Source organism: Podarcis tiliguerta (genome assembly GCF_965153285.1).
Source record: "Podarcis tiliguerta genome assembly, chromosome: 5".
NCBI lineage: Eukaryota > Metazoa > Chordata > Lepidosauria > Squamata > Lacertidae > Podarcis > Podarcis tiliguerta.
Window position 1 is genome coordinate 70,523,051 of NC_139538.1, and position 22,817 is coordinate 70,545,867.

At 42.1% G+C, this 22,817-nt stretch overlaps 1 protein-coding gene across 2 annotated transcripts in view; it reads right to left on the minus strand.

Moving 5' to 3' along the window:
• The window catches only part of LOC310677313 (uncharacterized protein), a 728,781-nt gene that overhangs the window by 178,779 nt on the left and 527,185 nt on the right, over positions 1-22,817 (minus strand). Inside the window, exons 15-17 of one of the 2 annotated variants that reach the window (XM_083440141.1) lie at positions 17,923-17,957; positions 15,700-15,797; positions 14,690-14,814 (exon numbers count right to left, since the gene is read on the minus strand). The exons of the other annotated variant lie outside the window; for it this stretch is intronic. The gene's annotated coding sequence lies outside the window, so the exon portion shown is untranslated. The remainder of the gene's footprint in view (positions 1-14,689; positions 14,815-15,699; positions 15,798-17,922; positions 17,958-22,817) is intronic. 2 annotated transcript variants of the gene reach the window in all.

Sequence of the window (22,817 nt, forward strand, 5' to 3'; positions counted from 1 at the left end):
GTCTTTGGGGTTTCAGACAGGGGTCTCTCCCAGTCCTGTGCTTGGAGATGCTAGGGAATGAACCTGGGACCTTCTGCAATGCTAATCAGTTGTTCTACCACTGACCTACAGCCCATAATGCATATAAAATGGTAGTGCTTACAGTATACAATGCAGCAGTTGCCTCTAATGCATAATTTCTAGGGTGCAGCATAAATGCTTTCCCAAGTTTCCACATTTTGCTGGCTGCTGCAACTGACACAAGCAACTTTTTGCAGGCAGAAGAGCTGCTCACATCAGCCGTGGCAGCAACAGTGTCCACTGAAGGTGGTTTCCTAGTTGCATTCATGTTGCTCCATTGAGTGAGCACACTGTGAGCCACACTATCTCAGATACCTGTGTCTGGTTGGGTATATAAATCTACCCAGTCCAAGATGAAACCCATAGTGTGGTCGTCTCTAGGAGCAAGGTGGATGCTTTCTAAAGAAGGCACCATGCAAAATTGTTGTTATTACTGGTTTGTTCAAAAGGGAGGCATTTTATTTACTAGATGTTAATAATTTTTGCTCAGCCCTCATGTGTATAATTAAACTATTTCAGCTGCCAAAACCACCTTGTAGCTCACAGTGGTCCTTACAATGAAATTGAGCTAGAAATATATCATTAGTATATCATTAGTCTGAACTTTTAAAATGCTCTGCTCTAGATACAAACTTACCCTTAAGCCATTTATGGACTGGGGCAGAGAAAATGAGTTTTGTTATGAGTAACAACAACAACAACAACAACAACAACAAAGGCCAGGAGGAGACATGGCGCACAATTAAAATTTTCTTGGCAAGAGTCAACATTAGAGAAGGCTAATTGGAAATATGAATTTAAAAGGGGAAAGGGATGCCAAAATAGGGCCAAAATGGTGAATACACCTATGATAAAATAAGGCCAATACTGCTTATGACAGATTGTTCATCTATTAGTGACTGAAGAGCAGTTTGGTCGAAGAGAAGAAGCACAGTAATCCAGGAATATATGACCCAAACTCAAGGATGAAATGAAGGAGCTTTGTTTAAGCTGGGTACATAAATGTGATGAAATTGCTACCTAATTCATATTTGAACAGACTGTTTATATCCTGATGTAATAAAGAAGATTGCAAAGGGCATACAGAAAATGTATTGATCAGTAACTACAGACAAGCAAAACCTCAGTGCTGGCTATAAAACATAGAGACAGTCATAGAAAGCTTGCCAGAGACCAATGTATCTCCCAAACACTAGAGAAACAGCATACTGAGAGGTAGTTAATAAGCCTCTGAATCCTCAGTGCTGAGAGGCCCATGGAAGTGGTAACATATGAGCACGGCAACAACAGTGAGCAGTGACAATTCCCAGCAGCGATTCATGCAAGAAGGCCAGGTGAAAAATGTGCTCCTAAGCTCACACGAATCACTGCCAAAAAGCCATGAGCATCAATGTGGTTACTTCCTCCATGCAGCTGCATGGCATATTTTAAAGAATGAATTGTCTATTTTTAGAGCTCTGTTTTACGGTCTCCAACTGCAGTTTTCTAGAGAGGCACATATATGCTTTTGCCTTCCAGGGTGCTTCTATTTCCAGGAAACCGTTTCTGACATTTTCAAAAGTACAAAAAAGTTATTTTCTCTGTGCTCTCCATTACCACAAGAGTTAGAAATTTATAGTTGAGTGTCAGTAGGGTACACAGAGTTATCTGGCAGACCCTGTATATACTCGAAGACTGAAAAAGCTTTTAACAAAGTCTCTCACCAAAGCTACTTGAGTCAGCAGTCATGGGATAAGATGCTGGTTTGGTAAATGGCTAAAGAATAGAAAGCAAGGTAAGGTTAAACAGTTTTCACAATGGAAGGAAGTATGCAGTTGGAAAGCTGATAATGTGCTGTTGGAAAAAATGGGGGGAAACAAGGCACATTTAGAAAGCACTTAAATATCAGGCAATATCAGGGACAATACATACACAAATTATACTGTATAAGGATAGAATGGACTTAAACTGCATTAAAGTACAGTGGTACCTCAGGTTACATACGCTTCAGGTTACAGACTCCGCTAACCCAGAAATAGTACTTGTTAAGAACAGACCTCCGGAACGAATTAAGTACTTAACCCGAGGTACCACTGTACCTTCTTTTTGGCCAGAACCTTTTCACTTTATCCATGGGTAAAAGTCTGGTGGCTCAAGTCACCTGTGGAAAGCTGGCCATCTACCCCTGGCTCCTCTGCAGCTACGTGAGTCAAGGGGAAGAGCAGGGCCTGGGTGGTGAGGGAGTTGGGAGACCGAATGCAGGGAACCCCACTTCACAAACGGGGGGAGGATTTGGTTTCATGAGTGTGTGTGTGCCCTCCAACCCTCTCCCCCCAACCTGTCCCATATTTTGCTCAACCAAAGGTGGCAACTCCACCTCAGGCTGTGAAACAGGATGGGCTGCCCTGCCCTTGCTCTACCTAGCTTAGCCTGTTGGACCTAGTAGCTGTTAGTCTGGGAGTCTCCCTGAGCTTGTCCTGCAACTATTATAAATTGAGAGGAGAAAGGTTTAAGAAGGAAGGATGAGCAACCTACAGGCCCTGAAGAAAGAGCTGAAATATTGATATTGAGAACAGTGAATTATCACTTGTAATAACTTATCAGAACCAGGACTGAAGGGCTGAGCAAAAAGCACTCAAGGGCAGAGAAGACCTGTAGCTATTGGATTTTTGTATCTTCACCCCTGATACAGCAAACACCCAAACAATAATACCATATGCCATACATAAGGAAAATAAGCAGAAAAGCATCTATGCAAGCTTTACAATGAAAGGTGGAAAACACACTTGGGGCTGCAGCAGGAAGATGTGTGCTCTCTCTGCCCACTCTATCCCCTCAACTCTCAACTCACAGAGGGCAACGGTGTGAAAAGAGGAGCCTCTAGGATCCCGGGGAAAGCCCCAAGCATTTTGCAACACTGAAAAATGAGGGTTCCAAATCATGTGAAAAGCCTCCATGCATACTGGAGGCTTCCCTCTTCACTGCCCCCCTCCGCAAGTTGAAGGAGATGGGAACAATGGTATAGGAAGCGAAGCTAGTGCCCTCATCCCTGCCCCCATCTGTTTATTTTCTACACTTCACTGTACAGCCTGCATAGGGCTCAAAAAAGGAGAAAAGGGAAAGGTTACAACATTTCAAGGTCTGCTGTGGATGAAGTGGAGACAGACGGGGGGCGGGGGGAATCCTCTCACAGTATAAGAACTTGGGGTCATTCAATTAAATTGATTGGCAGCAGACTCAGGACAGAGAAGAGAAAAGCACTTCCACACAGAATCTATAATTAACTTGTGGAATTAATTCCCATAAGATATAGTGATGGTCATTTGGCCTAGATGAATGTACAAGGAGGTTAAAGAAATTGCGGAAGATAGGTCTGTCAATTGCTGTTATCCACCCCTCATTGCATGATGGATCCTGCATTTATGTTGCTCTGCCACTTTCTACCTCATAGCTGGCATCCTATATCACACCAAATGATCAAAAAGTAACCTGGAAATAGCAAAATGCTCATTCTAAACCTGATTTAGCAGCAGAAGCATGATATGCCTTCCCCACATGTTTAATGCACTCGCCTTCTTACAGATAGGGTGCCAAGCATATGCCTGATCAGACAAGACAGTAAATATATGGGGGGGGGGGCATATTGAAAACAGTTAAAAACATCTAAACACATTTTAAAACTTCACCCATTCTTCCAGCAAAAAACATTTCAAGGTTGTCAATAGAATCTGTATATATAGTATATTTACAGTATCTGTAATTCCTCTGAAAGTCAATGAGGGAGACAGATGCTCCTTGTCAGGGAGGGCATTCCACAAACGGGGAACCACCACTGACAAGGCCCATAATTACTGAGCGGGCAGCACCTGCTGATGGTACAGCTTGAAAAGGTTGATATGTAAGTGCAGGAGGCTGGAAAAGTTGGTGGAACAGCTACACTTTTGAAATGTCAGTGTTTTTAGAACATACAAAATTAATTGAGTACTCTAATGCTAGCTTTTCAAAGGGGAGATACATAGACAGCATGGTGGTGGTGTTTTGAACCCCCCCCCCAAAGAATGCTCCTTAAACAACAACCATTCAGAAGTGATGGCAGGGTACAGGCTTGTTCTTTTTCAATATTGTCAGGGGACTACCATCAGAACAGGGAAGGGAGGCAGCGGGGCCGTTGGGATACAGAGAACCTCCAAAACTCCTGAGAAGCAGTTCCTCTTCCAGTGGTGGGAAAAGCCACACCTCCAGTGGAGAAGAGAGGGAAGGGGCCAGCCAAGCGAGGAAAGGGCTCAAGGATGCTGCTGAGAGCCTCACCTCGCCAGGCCGGCCAGGAGGGACGCACGCCACTTCCATCACCCAGCTTGCGCAGAGGGGTGAAACGCGAGGAGGGGAGGAGGAGGCTTGGGGTGCCGAAGTTCTTATGTCGGGGGAGTAGCCGGAAGGGGCAACTCCCAGATTCTGCAAGTGACCAAGACGGACATGAACTTTGTAGATCTGCACTGTAAATAGTTTGCACAATAAAACTTGTAAAAGACAGGTCGGAGTCCTGCCTGGTTACTCACGAGCAACCACCAGCAGCATCTGACAAATACTTCGATTTCTCTTTATTCCATAACAGTCATTCCTGCCTTTTGTTTGTACTCCTGATTGCCACTGCAGTTCTGGTGTATTATAGCACAATCCACATGATCATACAAGAACACCAACAGATTTACATTTCTCATTTCCAAAGGAGAAGCAATCATTACTGTTCTTTAAATTCAAACTCAAAAGGCTTCTTCTTAAGCAATAAAAAAACTAATTAAAACATGAGAAATAGGAGGACAAAAAGGTAAACATGGTATATAGTATGTTGGAATTTGCTATAGTGATTAGTAGGCAGTTAAACAAATACAAAGTAATTATAACAGCAAATCTGTTCTTCACTGTTGTAGAGTGAGTTTTCTGGATCCCTGTGTGTATGCCTAAAACGGGATTCTTTCCCCCCCACCCTTTGCTGGTCTGTGTCTGCCTGTTCCCTGGTATATCCCCCCACCCTTAGATGGTCTGTGTCTGTCTGTTCCCTGGTATATCTCAGAGACACTGCGTAAGTGAAAAGTGCCTTACTTTGTGCCTTCTGTGCCCGTCCCTGGCACGGAAAGATCCCTAAGCTTAGCTGATGTCATGACCCCCTAATCTAACTATAAACTTCCCATGTTTATTACCACAGACTAGAAGAATGTTAAGTGCACTCTGTATAATCCCTGCGTAAGACACCCCTATCTATCTTAGGTAGTTATCTCTGGTTGTTATGTTCTGTGCTCTCTTTCTCTGATGCGTATGTTCTCTGTATGTAACATGTGCAATGCCTGAACGTTGTACCCACGTTGTTCACGCTGTTGGCTGCATCCAATCAGCAGCCACCATAGATGGGGCAATTGAGCCCAATAATACAATAAAAGGGAGACTCCTAGCCTCCTGCTACGAGTTGCCTCCCGGATGATATCCCACCACGTCGTCTGTCGTTTATTCAACCCAACACACTGTGTATATCCTTACATACTATAAATAAAAAGCACCATAGAATGTAACTGAAATCAAATGGGGGGAGGCAGGTGAACAGTCGAATGAGTACAAATACGCAAATGCTATAGTGTAGCCTTTATGAATATAGAACTATTGTAAACTACTGCAGTCATTTCGTTGGAAATGATTGAGAAAAAAGTGACCGGGGAAATGAGAAAACACATGGTTGGCACAATTTCTCTTCTGTTTAAGCAGGTGATCTTAGCCTGTTTCTCCAGATGTTGTTGTACTATAACTCCCATCATCCTTGACCTTTGCTCATGTTACATGGGGCTAATGGGAATTATAGTCCAGCAAAATCTGGAGGGCTACAGATTCCTAACCATGCGTTTAAGATGAGAGAGTAGGCTGGAAAGCTTACCCTAGGCAATGAGATTGTAGAATGCATTGGTCTGTGGGACTTAGAAGAAACTGGTGCATCTTGAAAGCCTTCTGAGTAGCAGGAACTGGGGTACATGGAAAGCTGTACATGGAAATCTCCACAGGTAAAGGAGAGCATAGAACTCAGAAATGTATTCTGGCCAACAAGAGAATTGGTCAAAGGGGCCTAGAAGTGTTGATTCACTAAACATAAAGCAAGGTTGCCCAAACATTCCCCATTAAACGTTAAAGCTCAACAGGGCTATTATGTATTATCAGCAAGTCTAACCTCACCCTCAACAAAGCAGTATCATAGCTTGCAGCCCAACTGACAATGAGTATCATCTGTCAATCTACCAGGGAAGGGTCTCAGATATACACAAGATCAGCCACCCCAGGCATTGGAGTGGGCAAAATTTTGCCTTCTCTGTTAAAAAAATTCTATACCACCCTTCAATTAGACATTTTCAGGGTGGTTTACAACGGTATTATTCCAAGAATCCATGTCAAAATATTTTATGAGTACATATTACTTACAGGACTATAATTACACCCACACATGGATGAAAAAGCTGCATCTATAGATGAATCAGAGGTGCCAACTTGGGCCCCAGGTTATGGGTGCCCACAGGCACCTGAGCCACAACGTCATGACATCAATGTGCCGCAGAAATGCTTCCGAGGCCTGGCAGGGCCTTGGAGATCACGTCTGAGGCCTCACAAGACCTCCAACATGACCAGAACCAACATGACCAGAAGTTGCATCGGAGGCCTAGTAGGGTCTCCGGCATAGTCTCAGAGGTCACTTTGGGGTCTGAGGTTGAATCGGAGGCCTGGTAGGATCTCCGGCATAGTCTCAGAGGTCGCTTCGGGCTCTGGCACGACTTTCAGTAGAAACGGGAAGTCACGTCAGAGCCTGCACTGTGAGTGCTGAGCACCCATATAAAATACCCTATAGTTGACGCCTATGAAGTCAATCTAGTGTACATTCCAGAATGTACTACAGTGGTACCTTGGGTTACAGATGCTTCAGGTTACAGACTCAGCTAACCCGGAAATAGTACCTCAGGTTAAGAACTTTGCTTCAGGATGAGAACAGAAATCGTGTTGCGGCGGCGCAGCGGCAGTGTTAGGCCCCCATTAGCTAAAGTGGTACCTCAGGTTAAGAACAGTTTCAGGTTAAGAACGGACCTCCAGAATGAATTAAGTTCTTAACCCGAGGTACCACTGTATAAGATATTAATGGGGCTCAACCCCAATAAATTAATTACTTATAATTGATCATATCATAAGGTATTGTGGCTGAAACTGGCAACACTTGATAGAGGTCACCATCTTGCATCTTAAAATATCCAATCTGACTACTTGACATGGGGGCAGTTCCAAATAAGTTCATTTAATATGGTAGAAGCCATAACAATTTCCACTGTATTGGATTGAAACTATGCATGAACTATTTTGGCAATAATCTCAAAGCAAAGCATTACTCAGTTGCTCAACCTATGTCCCTTTGGCAAATAAAATCATTTTACCACACTACTCAATTTACTTTTTGGACTCTTTGTGTTGCTGTGATAATAAATATTAATTTGAGTGGCAAACTGGCTCTGTTCACATTATTATATTAATTTAGTAGTAGTAATTGACCTTATCAAATCCTGATTGCACCATCCAGATTGAGTGGGTGGGTGCGAGAAAAAGAAATTAATGAGATAAGGTGGACTTTTGAAGAGTTTCTGCATGATAGGGTGGTGATGGACAGCTTTCAGAGCTATTATGAAAACCTTGGTTGGCATTTTCAAAAATAGCCGTTACCAAGGTATTCCTAAACTGGAGTTGATGGGAGGTGGAGCCAAACAACATTTGAGGGCCAAAGTTTTCCATCCCCAGAGTATAAAATAAAGGCATTTCATTTGTGTTTTCCAAATCTGACAAATGTACCTGTGGTCTTATAATAAAGAGAACTGTATTAGGTTAGCTTTGACACTGAAAACCTGTGCTTTCTACAGGAGATAAAACAGAATGCATTTTCTATAAATGGATTCTAAATCACTGACAACCTTTTAACTGAAGTGATTCAATGCAGGGGAGACAAACTCAGAGTCCCATCAATTCTAGTAGCTGAGGGATTGATACTTGTCAACTTCAATGCCTCCTTAATTTTTACTACCTCTATAAATGGTTGCAAACTCCTGTGTTCCTTTTAGCAACACTATTCAAAAATGATGTACTCCTCATTATCTGTCTGAGCTCACAGAGAATAATCTGTTTTCTTTCACTGACAAGGTGAAGTCTCCATCCAGTTTCCAGGTCCTACAAGTGTTGTTTCTTAAGAATGTGGACAACAGCAAACCTAATCTGTCAACATTTGCTAGTAAATTTAGGTGAGCATAGGAGACCCACTTTCTCAACTTCTTTTTTCCACACTCTCTAGTACTATGTATTTCTTTTTACTGAATTTAGGCTTATATACTTTCCTATCTAGCACTAAATTACTCCAATACAGTGGGAAGCTTGGTGTGGTGTGGACACAGTGAAAGAGCTAATCCAGTGCTCCTGACACTGTACCTACACAATGCCAAGATCCCTGCGACCTTGTCCTTCCTAAGATTCAGCACTGGGAATACAGGAGCCAGTTCAGCACTGGGAATACAGGAGAGCAACACAGCCCTGCCGGCAACTACTGCATCAGCATATGCAACTTTAATGCAATCACTAATTTCTTTTTAGGGCAATGGTTCTCAGACTTCTTTCTCTAGACCAGGGGTCCTCAAACTTTTTAAACAGAGGGCCGGTTCACTGTCCCTCAGACACTGTTGGGGGCCGGACTATATTTTGAAAAAAATATATGAATGAATTCCTATGCACACTGCACATATTTTATTTGTAGTGCACACAAAAAACAGGAAAAACAATACAATATTTAAAATGAAGAACGATTTTAATCAACATAAACTTGGGCCTGCCTTTGGCTAACAAGATGGTCAATATCTGGTTCCATATTTGTCACTGCTAGTCATAGCAAGCAGGGTACAAAACAATGTACCAGCAATAATGACTACTAAACTAGGTCACAACCTTGTTATGAGGGGTGATGGCCATTTCCTGTTTGTCTCTAGAAACACATGGTACTCACAGGTACACTGCCTCTAAACATGGAGGTTCCATTTAGTTACCAGATGCCTATGTGGTGTCCACATTACATCTGACTTAAGAGCCCCTGCAGCCAGGCTCAGATCCACACATGAAGTTCACTGGGTGATCTCAGGCCAGTCTTTGAGCCTGAACTCTCTTACAGGGCTGTGGCAAGAATAAAACAGAATGGAGAGGAGAAAGAAGAAGAGCTATGTACCCTGAACTCCTTGAGAAAAGGGTAGGATTAAAATGACAGACAACTAAAAATTCCTCCAAGAATTTGTCTTGTTCTGATTCTATTTTAATTTTTTTTAAAACAAACCATCACCAACACCACCATTAAAAGAAGAGCACAACTGGGCTTGACTTAATGTCAGCTGCGGAAAGACATCCTCACCTCTCCAGCTCCATCACTCTCAGCCCTCTTATCCTGCTCCTCCTAGGAACACCAGAAGAGCCCTTCTGGATCAGGCCAATGGCCCATCTAATCCAGCATCCGGTCTTCCCAGTGGCCACTGCCTCCAAACCTCCTAACGCAGCTACATAAGAACACGAATCATTCCCAAAAAATTATTATAAATGAGGCTCTTACATTTGTACCTTAAGTATGCATAAAAACATCAATGAGTTTGATCGTCCTTGACTCTTCCTGCCACACTTGCCATCCTCTCATGCCTCACCACTATGGCACGCCATTCCCTTTGAGAACTACTGCTTTAGGGAGGTGCATTTTCTCATTCTGGGTGATGTGCAAGTCACAACTGTGAGTCAAACATCTGTGTGACTGTTTCAGACACATACCACCAGTATTAATTTGCACTGCAGAAAAAATGTCATGCTAATAGCATTTGCTATTAACTTGTCCATAAAAGCCCTTTTTATTAATAAATTAGGGCTGAGAAGAATATTTGTCAGTTTATAATTTGTGCATTAGGCATTTCCCCTTTCAGCGAAGTAGAACTTCTACATTTTTCTAAAAGTGAAAACCAAAACTAATGAAAGACATACAGTTTTTGGAAGCGGGTGGTACAGGCAAGGCGGAACGCAGCCCAGACATTTTGCAACAAGACGCAACATGTTGGCCACCCTTCCATCCCATTCCTCATACAGAAGCTGACTAGATTGGCAGGTAGATCTAACTTCAACACTGGGGATAGGACAGCATCATCTGGTGAAAATGAAAGCAGGTGACGCAAGGCAGGCCATGTGGCACACACAGCTCTGTCCTTCAACACCTCACAACTGCTCCCCAGCACCCAATAATCTGCTACCTGAAACTTAGTCTTCACTATATGGACAGAGGTGGTCCTGGGTTCAGACTTATTTCAAAATGATTAAGCAGAGGCAACCTTCCTATCTTTAGACCTCAGGCAGCTGTATAACCCTTCTGGTAGCTCCACAAGGACCCAATTTAGGAAAGTTCCTCCAGTCCTTCTGAGCTAGAGTTCAGTTGGCCTCCCTTTATATGTTTGACACAATCCTCCCCCTGTTCCATGTGGCCATCAACAACCACATCCCTGTCCCCCTGCTCCCATATAAGCACTCAGGAAAGCAGATACCTGGAGGCTTATCAAAAACTCAGTAATAAAGAACCACAAACAATGCATACTTCACAACATCTTGACCCAGAAGACCACAAAAGACTACCTTTTTCATCCTTCGAAGAAGATAAAGGGTCAGTACCTATTCTACCATCTGCTAAAGAGGCATTGTTAGTGGGCAAGATTTAAGCTCTTCAGAGTTGCCTCTAGCAAGGATTTAAACAAAAGCCAATACTTGCATTATTTTTATTTGCCTCCATATTCAACCAGCAAAATTGCATTATTTTTATTTTGCAATTATTTCTTGTTACTGAAGTTTAAAAAGGCTTGTCTCTAGGCCCAGTGCATGGGGTATTTACTGCATACTTAAGCCCCTTAATGAATGCAGATCCAACTGCTTTAAAATCTCAAACTTAGGCCGACAATTTATATTCCACATTATACTAAGCCATAATCTTGCTTAATAAAATAAAGTCCCTTTAAAATTATTATATGGTTTTATAACTTGTTTTAATCTAGTTTTATAACATATTTTAATCTATTAAAACAATTTATACAGTGATTCATGGCTGAACATAAAAATGATTACATACATATTCTGTTTGCAAATGATAATGCTGTCCAATGAGATCTAACTACATATCAAAAAGGAGGCATGTTTGACATTTAAAATAAGATCCACAATAAGCACTACTTATCATCATAAAGCAAGTTCTAAAACTATTGATAAAAGGATTAAGTTAGGAGGGGGAAAACAGCTTTACAACAATTCAGCCTGCATGCTACATGCTCCCTGTGGAGGAAAAAAACGGGTTGGTGTATTGAGATTACAGTAATCTGACCTCAGAAAGTTATTTCACAGGACTAGAGATAAGTGTTGAACCTAGAGTGGTGAAGTCAAGCAGTCAGCCTGCTTTTTTAGAACATAAAAGCTGCCTCACTGGGCCAAAGCAAAAAGCTTATACTACGGATGAGGAGCCTGTGGCTCAGGAGTAAAATGTGGTTCTCCATACCTCTCTGCCAACCTTGAAGACTCAACCTCTTGTGGCACAAGGGGTCAGTGTATCTGGCTCTTATCCAGAAAGTAGGTGGTTCAAGCCTACCCAGGGACGGTTGTGAGCAAGATTCCTGCATTGCAGGGAGTTGGACTAGATGACAATCAGATTTGTATAGTCCTGATAGCTGACCAGCCAGCTACTGCAGCCTGCCAGTAGCTGAATCAAAAGCTCCTGGCTCTTCCAGCCAGAAATGGTCACAGGAAGAAGAAGAAAAGCTTGGATTTAATATCCCGCTTTATCGTTACCCTAAGGGTCTCAAAGAGGCTCTCCTTCCCCTTCCTCCCCTACAACAAACACTATGTGAAGTGAGTGAGGCTGAGAGACTTCAGAAAAGTAGCCCAAGTGGCCCAGCAGCAGCATGTGGTGGAGCAGGGACGTGAACCTGGTTCACCAGATTATGTGTCTACTGCTCTTAACCACTACACCACACTACACCATAGGACCCTCTCTTCCTCCTCCTCCTCTTCTTGTTAGCGATGTAAACGCTTCAGGGACTCATAATGTCACCCTTTTTGATCTGGTGGCCAAAAAGATCAGAAAGAAGACCCTGGACATTATAGCAGTGAACTGTAAGAGAGACGCAGAGATCTAAATAGAGACCATTATGTGTGGCATGACACCTTTTGCTTGTATTTATTCTTGACTCAGATTTGTCATGGCCAATGGCTAGTACAATAAAGTTACTTGGATTGGAAGTGGACTGTAGTCCATGAAAGCTTATGTTGCAATGAGGTAATTATTTCCACATCATTCATTTTAATGAAATATTAAAACAATGTTAAAACAACAAAAACACACTGTTAATTTGGAATTGGTTGTTAGCTGTAAATAAAACCCTAAAACCAAGAATGTTGTGATCGAATACCAGTCATATTAAAAGGATTGCTACCTGTTCCAGACTTGGGAGAAGAATGCAAATAGCAGCAATTTTCACTTCCTTTTCTGGTAGAATTCTCCAACATTCCTAGTTCCCTTAGAAGTGCAGTGCTTGAGGAACAATCAAATGCGCTTGTAACAGTGCACTTCAAATAAATGGTTCCAAGTTATAAATTTAGCAAGAGAAAAAGCAAGAGATGTTTCTACATTTTCTAAACTAAAATTGCTGATAGTTTTGTTTTATTTGTTGAGTGACTTGACAATCGACTGCATGAGGAGCCGTTACATCCTCCACAAGTGTCAGAGAGACCTTGTAAAATATATCCATTGACTTATCTGGCAAAAGCCTATTTAGTGATAAATGATTTGTATCTAGCCTCCTTTGAAATGACGCTCTCCCTATGCATCAGGAGTAAAAACAGTGATCTATCACTGAGGCAGTGGGAAAAAATCTATTTAAAACAAGACAATGAATTCTTGATCAAATGTTATCTCATAAATGGTTCTTAACTATACTACAATATATGCAGAAACTTCTTGCAAATCTTTAGGGATCTGAATACATTATAGGCACTTCCAAAATTACTAAGATGAGACCAGAGAGAAAAATCATTCATACTGTTAATACTGTGGTCAAAGGCAAGAGGAAGATGATCAGCGAATGACCTTTCATTGTCTCACCTCTGCCTCTATAGAACAGACAAAAATTGAGAAAGAAATCAATTGGTGACATCTAGTGATGTCTGCCTGCCTGCTTGCATAGTGAAAATCTACTTGCACAACAAGACTTATCTTTCCTCTCCTCCTCCTTACAATACCCCCCACCCACCCATGCAAAATCTACTCTGGAGCATCCCCCAACTTTATGAGGCAGAATTTGTGAGCAACTGCAGGAGGAGAGCAGATGGGAGGCGAGACAGGAGGAGAGGAAGGAGAAGCCTCATTACATGTGAAGATGCTTGTGTGGCATTCGAACAGAGCCCCCGGTCGTCTCACTGACCCGTACACCACTAATCTGCTGCCGCCAACCAGGTTCTCCCCAGTAAAACACTTAGTCTCAGTGGGGTTCTCAAGTTAACAACGAAGATTGTCGTTTATTGCAAACACAAATAAACTTTAAATGCATTCGAAACACTGTTACCCTTTACCCTCCTAGTCTTATTTTAACCTGTCTCTAACTCTTGTACCTCCCCTCACACAAGAACCAACTGCACTAACTGTCTCTCTATTTCCATCTGTCTTCCAGCTGCTTTCCCAACTGCTCCTTCCCCCAACTGCTTTTTCCCAACTGACTAAACCTCTGGCTAAGCCTTTTAAAAACAGATAGGCTCCGCCTCTGGCTTTTCTATTGGTCTACCTATTAACCTCTCTCTCCCCCTGTACAGACATTTCCAAAAGAACGGGCAAAAGCCATATCCCTCCCCCCTTAAGGAAATTTGATCAGGAGGGATAACTGAACAGAGTTACACTCTTGATCAAACTGCATTAGACATTTAAAGCAAATAAACATATTTACACTTACGTTATACATTTAACTTCCCATACTCTCTAGTACAACAATTGCCTATTAGCAAAACATTCAATTATACAGAGGTTTCGATACATTTTAGGCAACTCAGTTATCAACAGGAAAAATTATTAACTGTCCATGGTTAACCTTCATCATTGGGTCTTATTGATAATGCATTGGCCACAATGTTCAGGGACCCTTTTACGCTTCTTATGGTGATATTGAAGTTCTGCAGCAACAGGGCCCACTTCATCAGTTTGCTATTGGTTCTCATTGTACTTAACCAAAGCAAGGGTGAATGATCGGTGCACAGTACAGTGGTAACTTGGGCTACATATGCTTCAGGTTACATACGCTTCAGGTTACAGACTTCGCTAACCCAGAAATAGTACCTCGGGTTAAGAACTTTGCTTCAGAATGAGAACAGAAATTGTGCTCTGGCGGCGCAGCAGTAGCGGGAGGCCCCATTAGCTAAAGTGGTGCTTCAGGTTAAGAATAGTTTCAGGTTAAGAACAGACCTCTGGAACGAACCCGAGGTACCACTGTATAAATTTCCGGCCCCAGGTGTATGGTGTCAACTTCTGTAGGGACCAGACGATAGCAAAACATGCCTTTTCTATTGTGGAAAGGTGTTTCTCTCTGGGTAGCAATTTCTTGCTGACATACGTGATCAGATGCAGGTTGTCTTCCTCTCCCGGTTGACACAGCATGGCTCTGATCCCGGCATTTGATGCATCTGTAAAGATGATAAACTCTAGGCCATGGTTTTCGGTGCGATGAGGACTGGTCCGGTAGTCAGCATTCTTTAGCGCATCAAATGACTGCTGGCACGCTGATATCCCCTCAACACACTCCGGTTCTTTCTTGCGAGTCAGGTCGGTCAGTGGTGCAGCTAGTTCACTGAACTTAGGGATAAATTTTCGATAATACCCTGCCAGACCTAGGAAGGCTCTCACTTTCTTTTTTGACGTAGGGGTAGGCCAGTTCGTAATCGCCTCTACCTTGGTTTCTGAAGGCTTTATTATTATTCCTCATCCACCATATGTCCAAGGTACTTGATTTCTGAGTCCCCAATCTGACATTTACTAGCCTTAAGGGTCAAGCCCATCTCTTTAATTCTTTGTAGCACTAACTCCGGTCACAAAGAGTCAGACACGACTAAACGACTAAACAACAACAAGCACTAACTCTAGGTGCTCTTTATGTTCAGACCAGGTCTGACTAAAAATGGCAATATCATCCAGGTAAGCTACTGTGAACTCCCTTAATCCATGCAGATCCTATCCACTAACCTTTGAAAGGTCGCTGGCGCATTTTTTAGCCCAAAGGCATTCACCTTAAACTCATATAATCCTGGGGGACTTCTAAAGGCAGTCTTTTCCTGGTCCTCAGGATACATTTTTACTTGATAATAGCCTTTTGTCAAGTCTAGACAGGTAATGAAATGGCACCTGCCTATGGTCTCAATTAGGTCATCTAAGTGGGGCATTGGATAGGCGTTCGCCTTAGTGACGTGATTTAACTTTCGGTAGTCAACAAAAAATCTTATAGAGCCGTCAGGTTTGTCTACCAGCACTACTGGTGCTGCCCGGGGACTGTCTGAGGGGGTTATGATCCCTACCATCAGCATCTCCTGAACCTTGTTGTGGATTTGTACAGACATTTCCAAAAGAACGGGCAAACACCACATCTTGCTATGCTGGATTGCACCCATTGATGCTACAAGGGAAGAGAGCAGCAACTTTAAAATAAAGAGGACATGATGCAGCATCGTTCTCACTAGAAGCAGAGGTCGTGGAAAATCTATGCCCATATTCTTACATAATGCCAGGGAATCAAAAATAACATATTTGTGTTGTGTTGTATACACCCAGTATCTTAGTGAAGCCAAACCCTCAACTACAGGCTATGAAACTCAGGCAGCTGAGGCAAGCCTGGATATGTGCAGAGTTACCTGGGTACATTGAATGCATCAGGTTTAAACTGGGGCTTTGAAGGAAACAAAAGCACTTCAATAAGAGCTGCAAAATTTTACAGGAGCAATCAGGGCTGGCCTCACCATGCGACAGAAAGAAGGAGTCCCCTCAGGGAGCTGATTTCTGACATCACAGAAGGGCAGCAAATTGTTAAATTATTTATTCTTACTGCATTTTTACTGTGAAGCGCTTCAGAGATTTTTGGCCTCGGATGCCAAAATAACTTGGCCAGGCTTGGGTACGATGTGTCTTGACTGGGGGAGGTCACCATCTGCTGTTCCACCTTGGGCAGCAAGACCAGTCCTGGGCAATCCACATTCATCCTCAGAGCCTCCCTGAACCTTGCTCACCTCAGTTGCTCTGCCCTTTCAAACCCTTCTGTGGTACAGAGAGCATTCCGCTCCTCACAATGGCCAAGCTGCCAATGTTCTAAAAAGTTGCCTTACAGCTTCCCTGAATTGTGATGTACTAATCATCACATTCAGAGTCTGCTCACGTAGCCATCTGGGTCAGTTTACCTGACTGCAATATCACAGAATGAATTCTGGTTCTGGAACATCAATGCAGACCTTCCTAAGTAGCCATGGTTAAACAGAAGTGGAATCCTGATCAGCTTGGATGACATTCCCTTTACTCCACATTAATAATATAAAAAAAAACCCTCTCAATGTGAACGACATCATTATATTTCTCCTCCACCTAACTAGCTTTCCCATTTGCTACATTTGAATGTCTCTGAACACTCTCTAAGCAGTCCATACATTGTTTTGCATTTAGTCAATTTACCCAGTATTTTTGAATTATTTTCAGAGAAGGTTAAGAAAGGTTCCCACACTGACAAAAACATTTTCTGGCTTGCTTTGTCTTTTGACAACTTCTAGCTTCTCTATGACCATAAGTTCCCACACCTTATCAATTCACAACACATACGTGGGTAAAATATCACCTTTCCAGAACCTTGCTACAACAAATTTGGCAGCTAACAACAGAAATACTAGACAAATATGCTCAGATATGTTTCTGTGCGAAATTTAAACAAAAGTAACTCTGATAAAGATAGCAAAAAATCTCAGTGAGTCAGTGGAAGCTCTTCTGTCGGACAAAGTGCCCCCCTAGGAACCTCCAAAGCCATAGTACAGTCTTACTTCTGTCGCCCACAAAATCAAGAAAGTAGTCTTGAAGGGGATTCATATCCCTGCATCTTGTAAAGTAACATCTATAGATGTTAGTGATGTGAGAATGCACTCTTCATGACTCTCCACTCATTTCCTTTCAGCTCATGCATGCTGAGAATTTCAGGACCACAGGAGAGAAGAGCTTTGAAGTTCTCTCCATTCCCAATGGGGAGCACTTGCTGCAAGGCTCAACCAATTTCTTTTTGCTCCCTGCTAGGAGCAGCTATAGAGGGACTGGGAACTAGAGACTTCTCTTTAGCCTTTCCTTCACTGAGCAGCTATAGTTTCAATGGCTCAGCGACAGCTCAGGAAAAGATAATAACCCTCTTGGGATATCGTACCTACTACCTAAATAGTAAGGCAATTACTGCATTCCAAGAGGGATTAGCAAAAGAACTCACTTACAGTTGAGTGAAAATTTAGTCCGACTGGACTGAAGCTTCACTGGGAATGAATTGACTGTCCTAGAAATCAGTCCTCCACAAAGAAATGGAGCAAGAGTCAAGTTTCATTAGGATGAACGAATCCTCTGTGACAAGACTTGCATTTTAAACAGATTTGTGGTTAACAAATGGCAACACCTTTGGAATAAATTGGCTCCTTTGAACTTTGTAAGTGCAAACATCCATTCAGCCCTGCTTCTGCACCTAGCTTTTAAATCCACATACCTGTGGATGAACACTATATGCTTACCTTCTGGCTCAATTTGTATCCAGGCACAGGATCACCTGGAGAAAAGGTAATATGCAAATTACTCCTAGCTGCCAAGCTTGAGTTTCTGCCACAAATAGATTTACAGCAATTTTGGATCCTGCTGATAACAGTAGCTCTGGTGAAAATGCATTTATAGAATACGTGAAGTCTTAACATGTTACCTAGCAGTCTCGTATGATGAAAGTGGACTTCATAGTTTTGCCAAGACCTCTCCAATGTCATCTAGCCAGCACTTCAGTGTTATGAGTGAAGGTAGGTAAAATGTTTGGCCAGAAGCACATAATTATTGGGGCCAATTTGTTTCTGTCAATTTCAACTGCTGCCTCCCTGACTTTTACAAGAGTTCACATTCATCCATCCACAATAGCTCTCATTATCAGAAGGGCCTTCTGGCGGTTCCCTCATTGCGAGAAGCAAAGCTACAGGGAACCAGGCAGAGGGCCTTCTCAGTAGTGGCGCCCGCCCTGTGGAACACCCTCCCATCAGATGTCAAAGCGATAAATAACTACCTGACATTCAGAAGACATCTTAAGGCAGCCCTGTTCAGGGAAGTTTTTAATATGTGATATTTTAGTGTATTTTTGGTTTCTATGGAAGCCGTCCAGAGTGGCTGGGGAAACCCAGCCAGATGGACGGGGTACAAATAATAAATTATCATCATCATCATCATCATGTTCCACAAAGTGTCTTTCTAGTATATTAATATTGTGGGCCCAGGTGCAATGAACTTTGGTTCCCTGGGAGCTGATGGCATGTACATTCCAATAATGACAGGGCAACAGTTTTGGTTTGCAATGGCTACAACTTTTATTGATTACAGACGTAAGTTGGCTTTGGCATAGGCGTTGGGTTTGTATCCCAAATCAGCCTAGCCTGAATGCTGGCTGATTGTTCCCTTAAGGTCAATTCTGGGTTAAAGGAACCCCCCCCCCCCCATGATGCAGATAAATGGGGCAACCCCACCAAGCCACCACTTGAGGAAGTTTTCTGGCCCATTAGTCCCCGTCTGGGTCTTTCACCATGGACCCCTTTACCAGGACCCCTTTGTTCCAGTTTAGACCAACCCAATGCCTTTCCCACCAAGATATACAGGGTGGGCAGATGGGATGATGGTTGCAGACTGTGCTGCCCACTCCCAGTGCAACAGGAATATAAGGCATGGAGGCAGTTCTGAGTGGAGACAGTCTTTGTCAGGTCTGTCTCAACACTTGTGCCCCCTAGTCTGGCTGTGATTGGCTGTTTTAAATTTCAAATTTGGGCAGAAAGCTCCAGAAGACTCTGCAACTGGCTGAGGCTGAAGACGCCACTGGTGATCGCTTGGGTGAAGATCCCCACCCCTGGGGTCCCCCACAGCCACATCCGGCTACAATCACTGCTCCTGATTATATGGTAAATAGTCTTTTTCAATCAAACAAGGTCCCGTATCACATGGCATTTGGTAACATCATAGAAGCATACCTTGACTCTCATCTAGGCAGCTGAAGTCCTGATACATTCTAGGGCAATTACAGTGATTTTGCCAGTGGGGGGAAATATATATTTCTTAAGTTCATTAGTAATAATGACTGGATGCCAATTTCAAATAAATATTGAATAGATGCCAATAGCAAATAAATATTAGGCAAGTCTGGCAATTTCAAAGTTTTCAGCTTTGTTTACTAAATACAAGTAAAATCAGTACACTAAATTAGATCACACTCTAGGGCATCAGGAAATTTTCTGGTACATACTAAAAAATGCTCTGATTCAAATTACCCTGTGCCAAGTAGCCTAATTTGCCTAGGGACATTTTCCAATTCAATGTTTTCCAGAAAATCAAAATAATTGAGAAATGCTCCATGACATGCAGCTTTTTACGTACATGGCACAACAGACAAGATTTGAACACTATTGGTCTGTAAGTACCTGGTTCATAGCTCACATGCTATATATAGCAGAGACCCAGGCCCACATGTAACATGTTTGAACTAGATCAAATATGTGATAAACAAACAAACAAACAAACAAACAAACAAACAAACACCTTTCCCTCATCTTTCCCAAGTCATAAGAACACATGAAGAGCTGCTGCATCAGGAAAAAGGCCCATCTAGTCCAGCATCCTGTTCTCACAGCAGCTAACCAGATTCCCGTAGGAAGTCTTCAACCAGAACCTGAGCACAACAATACTTTCCCCACCTGTGTAGCCAGAGGCATCTTGCTCCAGAGGCATCTTGCTCCAACAGTGGAAGTAGAACATAGCCATCATGACTAGTAGACATGGAAAGCCTTATCCCCCATGAATTTGTCTAATCCTTTTTTGAAGCCATCCAAGTTCACTTTAGTCCCCTGAACTATTTTTAGAGATTTTTCTCCTACTTCTTGGATCAACTAAATTAGGGGACGTATGGTCCTACAAATGTTGTTGGACTCCGACTCCCATCAACCCTAACTATCATGGGCAGAGATGGAAGTTGTAGTCCAGCAACATAGGGCAGGACACAAGTTGACCACCGAACTAAATGATCCCCATCCTACTACATCTAGACTCCTTTTATCCTCATCCAATAGCACTGGAATCAGGCAAGCAAATATCAAGACATATTATTATTTTGTTGGAAAGTGATGTCCATACCACTGAGTTTCTACTCTTGTTCCTAACAATGCTACCTAAAATTCACTGTGAGAACTGACACTGAGGTTAATGTAATTTGAGAGTACAAAACTGCATCTCTGGAGCTGCTAACAAAATTTCACATGAAATTGATTTTGAGGCAATATGGGAATGCCTTCTCATACAAAACATTTGAGAACCTGTGGAGCTAGTCCCTTTAAACTTTCTTAAATATTATATTAAACTGGGTCTAATTTAAAATTTTACTCACTTGCAAACTTTCTGACCTAGAAACATAAATGAACAGATATCCCAGACACTCTGTGGAATTAAGTCAGCAGGAAAGCATGTTTATCTCTAGCCTCTGCCCCTAAATTGTGTGATGTCCTAACATTTGTATGTGTTCTTTGAATATATGGAATGTAGACTATGGAAGTTGGATAAATGCTGAAGAAAGTTCTTCTAGCTTCATTACTCAACTTCCAGCTTATCACACTATGTCTGAGTCAGCAAATAAGTATATGGGACTGGTATACTCAGAATAGTAATAGGAACTGTATGATTTCTTCTACAGACACACATTTTTGATTTGCATAACTTCCTAAACTGTGGACGTAGAGGGCATATAACAGAAAGTATTCCATGCCCCCACCAGCAGAAAATGCAAAGCAATCAAGAAAAGAATTGGCAGCAGAGTTTAGTCTTCACAATTAAGTTTAGGGTTCCAACATTTGAGCAAAAATGCCCTTTTGTGGCATCACTAATACATTGTAGGTCAGGAAACAGAGGAGTAATAAACACATACACACACACACACGGTCTTTAAATGAGCAGGTCTCCTTACTAGACCACAATCTATTTATTAAGCTTCCAGTTCAGCAAAAGGATCTGCTGAAACAACATGCCCACTACTTCAAGAGAAATATCTGCTTTATAAGAGCCTTTGGATTGTGGCTATCTGTGTATGATCACGCCCCCCACCCTCCCCTGAACAACCTATGGCACATGGCTTGGCAGCCTGCCTTTGAAAGTTACATTTGACAACCTAAGAGCAAGGATGACAAGATCTTTCAAAACTTTTTATCTTTATGTCTCCACTGATACTCTTCTACGGAGAAGGAGATATATCTGTAAGGTTTATACAACATGAAGCTTTTATTCTCCACTTTCAAGAGGTGACATTTTACTCCTCTTTTCCCTCATCACAGTATATGGAAAAGAATTTCTTTGCTCCATTATCTTTCATCATTGCTCACTGCAGTGTTACTGATGTGAACCTTTCAAAGTTGGGTTCCATCGCTAACAAGTAAGACATGAACTTCAAGTTGAATAGGCAGTCAGACAATTGAGCTTATTTATTTATGTATTATTTATAATTATATTTTTACCCCACCTTTCTTCCAAGAGGAATCAAGGTTGTGTACATGGTTCTCCCCTTCCCATCTTTTCCTCACAACAACCCTGTGAAGTAGGCTAGTGCTAAGAGACAATGACTGGCTCAAGATCTCACCCAGTGAGTTTCATAGCTAACCACTACACCAGACAGACTTTTTGAGATAGATACACTTCAATGAAGTGCGATCGGCAATCAATATCAGATTACAAACCTGCCCACAATTTCAAGATGGGCCTGTGTGACAGTGCTTCCAACCCTTATTTAATTCATCCTAAGAAAGCTTTCCCATAGGAACTTGCATCCCCCCTTTGAGGCTAGCCAGAAAATAGATATCTTATCGAGCTAAACCAGTAAATCTTTCTGCAGAAAGAGACACTTTCAGACTGATTAATCCAGATGATTGTTCCAAATATTACTTCTTGCCTTCAACCACTATCTATTAATCTATGGTTCTCTCCAGGTTCTCAGTTTTCCTTGTGACCAATAAATATATTTCAGTAAGTCCAGGGATTTTCTTTGTTTAAACAATACTAGTGTGAAAGGTGACATTGAAAGGGACCCAAAAGATAATCTGATCCAATCCCCTGCAATTCAGAAATGACAACTAAAGAATCCCTGACAGATGGTCATTCAACCTCTGTTTAAAGACATCTAATGAAAGTAGTCCTTTCTGAGGTAGTCCATTCCACTATTGAACAGCACTTTCTGTTAGAAAGTTATTCCTAATGTTTAGCTGGGATCTCCTTTCTTGGTTCCAAATATAGATAATTGTTACGATGAACTGTATAGTGGATTATCTTTTGGATAAAATATTCAACAGGCTGCATCTGCTTTTGCTGCCTTTTCCCATCATTCTAAAAAATGTGTTGGAGGGCTCAGACCAGT